The 5,736-nt window shown below is 46.2% G+C and overlaps 1 pseudogene; it reads left to right on the plus strand.

Annotated features, from left to right (window-relative positions):
* The window catches only part of LOC112070363 (angiopoietin-1 receptor-like), a 41,282-nt pseudogene that overhangs the window by 28,924 nt on the left and 6,622 nt on the right, over window positions 1–5,736 (plus strand).

Raw genomic sequence — 5,736 nt, forward strand, 5'->3', positions numbered from 1 at the left:
GTAGCCTTGGTTCAGATCAGTTAGTGCTGTCTTGTCAACTCCTACGGTCATTGTCACTCCCAGGCTATGTAAGTGGTAGCCTGGTCTCAGATCAGTTAGTGCTGTCTTGACAACTCCTACGGTCGTTGTCACTCCCAGGCTATGTAAGTGGTAGCCTGGTCTCAGATCAGTTAGTGCTGTCTTGTCAACTCCTTCCGTCATTGTCACTCCCAGGCTATGTAAGTGGTAGCCTGGTCTCAGATCAGTTAGTGCTGTCTTGTCAAACTCCTACGGTCATTGTCACTCCCAGGCTATGTAAGTGGTAGCCTGGTCCCAGATCAGTTAGTGCTGTCTTGTCAACTCCTACGGTCATTGTCACTCCCAGGCTATGTAAGTGGTAGCCTGGTCCCAGATCAGTTAGTGCTGTCTTGTCAACTCCTACGGTCATTGTCACTCCCAGGCTATGTAAGTGGTAGCCTGGTCCCAGACCAGTTAGTTTTTGAGTTGTATAGATGTGTAATCCTTAAGTAGATGGAAGTGAATTTGATGATGAAAAATCATTAGCATCAGCTATGATTCATACACACTCACGGTCACCATGAGTTAGCAATCACTGCATTAGCCATATCTTCTACTCAAATGGTTAAATGTATAATTTCCCTAGGCATTTGACACTGATACGGTGGATGACCAGACCACGTCTACCTTTAGGGTGGATAAGATCACGGAGCGAGATACTGGCCGTTGGATCTGCCAGGTGAAAACTACAGCAGGGCAGGCGGAGAGAGAGTTCACGGTTATTGTCCAAGGTAAGAGGAAAAATCTAATTTCACAAAACCCAGATTATTCCTAGTTTTAGACTATAGTACTTTCAATGGATAATCTCCATTGAGAATGATTTCTAGTCTTGTGACTAGGCTTAATCTGGGTCTGGGAAACCACCTCTCCTCTGATACTTTTCCCCCCCCCCCATAGCTATTTTGTGAATGTGCATTGGGTCAGTTGTTTCCTCTCTTCCTCTCTCTCAGTCCCTCCAAAGCCCCTGAACCCTCCCATGTTGAACGGCAGTGGTCCACATCACCTGGTTGTGTTGGTCAATAAGGAGCCGTATACAGGAGATGGACCAGTGACCTCTGTCAAGGTCATCTACAAGCAGGTCAATACCTCTGTATGGAAGACCGTTGAAGGTACTGTACACCACAGACATGAACTCTTACCTGTACTGTACACCACAGACATGAACTTTTACCTGCTGTTACCCAGGTCTATCCTACATTTCTTATTCTACACATCAAAACAAACCTGGGCCTGTAAACCCTGGCCTGTAAAGTCTGGGCCTGTAAAGTCTTGGCCTGTAAACCCTGGGCCTGTAAAGCCTGGACCTGTAAACCCTGGGCCTGTAAAGCCTGGGCCTGTAAACCCTGGGCCTGTAAAAGCCTGGGCCTGTAAAGCTGGGCTGTAAAGCCTGGGCTGTAAAGCATGGGCCTGTAAAGCCTGGGCCTGTAAGCCTGGCCTGTAAGCTGGGCCTGTAAAGCCTGGGCCTGTAAACCTGGGCCTGTAACCTGGGCTGTAAAGCCTGGGCCTGTAAACCCTGGGCCTGTAAACCCTGGGCCTGTAAAGCTGGGCCTGTAAAGCCGGGCCTGTAAACCCTGGCCTGTAAAGCCTGGCCTGTAAAGCCTGGGCCTGTAAAGCCTGGGCCTGTAAACCCTGGGCCTGTAAACCCTGGGCCTGTAAAAGGCTGGGCCTGTAAAGGCTGGGCCTGTAAAGGCTGGGCCTGTAAACCCTGGGCCTGTAAGCCTGGGCCTGTAAAGGCTGGCCTGTAAAGGCTGGGCCTGTAAACCCTGGGCCTGTAAAGGCTGGGCCTGTAAAGGCTGGGTGGTTTCATGGTCAGGGGGGGGGGGGGAGACTGACACCCTCTTGAATATGGACCCTGGTCTCAAAGGGCATATAATGATGTGTTAAATGATATCACATTCCTGTGAGCTTCAGTAAATGTTTCCTGAAACTTCATCCCACTAGTTATCACAACTGAACAATGAGAATGAATATATTTCTCTGAGAGATGTATTGTGTTACTGCTTCCAGAAGGTTCTCTTCCTGTGTTCTTCCAAGTATTACTTTCTTTGTACGTTTAGAAACTTTTGCCACCATCATCATATGGAGTCATTGATGCATGTGAGTGATGAGCACCCCCTCTCTCTCCCTTTCCCCTGTCTCTCTCTCTCTCTCTCTCCCTGCCTCCCTCTCTCCTCCTCTCTCTCCTTCCCTCTGTCTCTCTCTCCTTCCCTCTGTCTCTCTCTCTCTCTCCCTCTTTCCCTCTCTCTCTCTCAGTGGTTGGCCCAGTGGTGAAGCTAGAGAACCTGTCTCCGATGACCCAGTATACCACCTTCGTCCAGCTGAGTCGCCATGGCGCCGGAGGGGCGGGTTTCCCGGGCCAGAGGCCAGCTTCTCCACACAGATGCTTTGGTAAGAACCAGAGGAACTGTAGAACTAGAATGGCTTGGTCAGAACCAGAAGAACTGTAGAACTAGAATGGCTTGGTCAGAACCAGAAGAACTGTAGAACTAGAATGGCTTGGTCAGAACCAGAAGAAACTGTAGAACTAGAATGGCTTGGTCAGAAACCAGAAGAACTGTAGAACTAGAATGGCTTGGTCAGAACCAAGAGGAACTGTAGAACTAGAATGGCTTGGTCAGAACCAGAAGAACTGTAGAACTAGAATGGCTTGGTCAGAACCAGAAGAACTGTAGAACTAGAAATGGCTTGGTCAGAACCAGAAGAACTGTAGAACTAGAATGGCTTGGTCAGAACCAGAAGAACTGTAGAAACTAGAATGGCTTGGTCAGAACCAGAAGAACTGTAGAATTAGAATGGCTTGGTCAGAACCAGAAGAACTGTAGAATTAGAATGGCTTGGTCAGAACCAGAAGAACTGTAGAACTAGAATGGCTTGGTCAGAACCAAGAAGAACTGTAGAACTAGAATGGCTTGGTCAGAACCAGAAGAAACTGTAGAATTAGAATGGCTTGGTCAGAACCAGAAGAACTGTAGAACTAGAATGGCTTGGTCAGAACCAGAAGAACTGTAGAATTAGAATGGCTTGGTAAGAACCATATAATTAAAATGAACTAACACTGTAGTTTTGTGGTAAGTACCACCCTAGTAACTACCCTAGGAGTCACCCTAGTAACTACCCTAGGAGTCACCCTAGTAACTACCCTAGCAATCACCCTAGTAACTACCCTAGGAGACACCCTAGGAACTACCCTAGGAGACACCCTAGTAACTAGCCTAGGAATCACCATAGTAACTAGCCTAGGAATCACCCTAGTAACTAGTCTAGGAATCACCCTAGTAACTAGCCTAGGAATCACCCTAGTAACTACCCTAGGAATCACCCTAGTAACTAGCCTAGGAATCACCCTAGTAACTAGCCTAGGAACCACCCTAGTAACTACCCTAGGAGACACCCTAGTAACTACCCTAGGAACCACCCTAGTAACTACCCTAGGAATCACCATAGTAACCACCCTAGGATCCACCCTAGTAACCACCTCAGTAACCCAGATGCTGTCTGAACCATCCCATTCTCTGTCAAATCTGACCTCAGGTGGACATTAGCTATGGAATGTCCTCTGATCTGGACATTACTAATGACACATGTTGGCCTTACAGAAACCTGATTTAGCCTCTGAGTTGCACTGCATTCAGAAAGTATTCAGACCCCTTCACTTTTTCCACATTTTGTTACGTTACATATTTATTCTAAAATTGATTCAATAAAAAAATGTCCTCATCAATCTACATACAAAGCGAAAACATATATTTTTTTTAAACAACAGAAATACCTTATTTACATAAGTATTCAGACCATTTGCTATGAGACTAGAAATTGAGCTCAGGTGCATCCTGTTTCCATTAATCATCCTTGATATGTTTATACAACCTGATTTGAGTCCACTGGTGGTAAAATCAATTGATTGGACATGATTTGGAAAGGCACACAYCTGTCTATATAAGGTCCCACAGTTGACAGTGCATGTCAGAGCAAAAACCAAGCCATGAGGTTGAAGGAATTGCCCGTAGAGCTCCGAGACAGGATTGTGTCGAGGCACAGATTTGGGGAAGGGTACCAAAACATGTCTGCAGCATGGAAGGTCCCCAAGAACACAGTGGCCTCCATCATTCTGAAATGGAAGAAGGTTGGAACCACCAAGACTCTTCCTAGAGCTGGCCGGCCAAACTGACAATCGGGGGAGAAGGGCCTTGGTCAGGGAGTTGACCAAGAACCCGGTGGTCACTCTGACAGAGCTCCAGAGTTCCTCTGTGGAGATGGGAGAACCTTCCAGAACGACAACCATCTCTGTGCAGCTACACAATCAGGTCTTTATGGTAGAGTGGCCAGACGGAAGCCACTCCTCAGTAAAAGGCACGACAGCCCGCTTGGAGTTTGCCAAAAGGCACCTAAAGGACTCTCAGACCATGAGAAACAGGATTATCTGGTCTGATGAAAACCAAGATTGAGCCTCTTAGCCTGAATGCCAAGCGTCACATCTGGAGGAAACCTGGCACCATCCCTACGGTGAAGCATGGTGGTGGCAGCATCATGCCGTGGGTTTTTAATGCAGCAGGGACTGAGAGACTAGTCAGGATTGAGGGAAAGATGAACGGAGCAAAGTACAGAGAGATCCTTGATGAAAACCTGCTCCAGAGCGCTCAGGACCTCAGACTGGGGCGAAGGTTACCTTCCAACAGGACAACGACCCTAAGCACACAGCCAAGACAATGTGACTTCAGGACAGGTCTCTGAATGTCCTTGAGTGGTCCAGCCAGAGCCTGGACTTGAACCCAATCGAACATCTCTGGAGAGACCTGAAAATAGCTGTGCAGCGATGCTCCCCATCCAACCTGACAGAGCTTGAGAGGATCTGCAGAGAAGAATGGGAGAAACTCCCCAAATACAGGTGTGCCAAGCTTGTAGCGTCATACCCAAGAAGACTTGAGGCTGTAATCGCTGCCAAGGTGCGTTCAACAAAGTACTGAGTAAAGGTCTGAATACATCACATAAAATAATAAAATGTTATTTGTCACGTGCCCCGAATACAACAGGTGTAGTAGAACCTTACAGTAAAATGCTGAATACAACAGGTGTAGTAGTACTAGATGCTGAATACAAACAGGTGTAGTAGACCTTACAGTAATGATGAGTACAGGTGTAGTAGACCTTACAGTAAAATGCTGAATACAACAGGTGTAGTAGACCTTAACGTAAAATGCTGAATACAACAGGTGTAGGTAGACCTTACAGTGAAATGCTGAATACAACAGGTGTAGTAGACCTTGTTGATGAATACAACAGGTGTAGTAGACCTTACAGTAAAATGCTGAATACAACAGGTGTAGGTAGACCTTACAGTAAAATGCTGAATACAACAGGTGTAGGTAGACCTTACAGTAAAATGCTTACTTACGAGCCTTAACCAATAATGCAGTTTAAAAAAATAAGGATAAGAATAAGAAATAAAAGTAACAAGTAATTAAAGAGCAGCAGTGAAATAACAATAGTGAGCCTATATACAGGGGGGCACCGGTTAGTTGAGGTTATATGTACATGTGGGTAGAGATATTAAAGTGACTATGCATAGATGATAACAACAGAGAGTAGCAGCGGGGTAAAAGAGGGGAGGGGGGCAATGCAATTTGGTATTTCTGTTTTACATTTTATATAAATTTGCCAAAAATATAAACTGTTTTTGCC

This window comes from Salvelinus sp. IW2-2015, unplaced genomic scaffold, assembly GCF_002910315.2.
Source record: "Salvelinus sp. IW2-2015 unplaced genomic scaffold, ASM291031v2 Un_scaffold1305, whole genome shotgun sequence".
NCBI classification, from domain to species: domain Eukaryota; kingdom Metazoa; phylum Chordata; class Actinopteri; order Salmoniformes; family Salmonidae; genus Salvelinus; species Salvelinus sp. IW2-2015.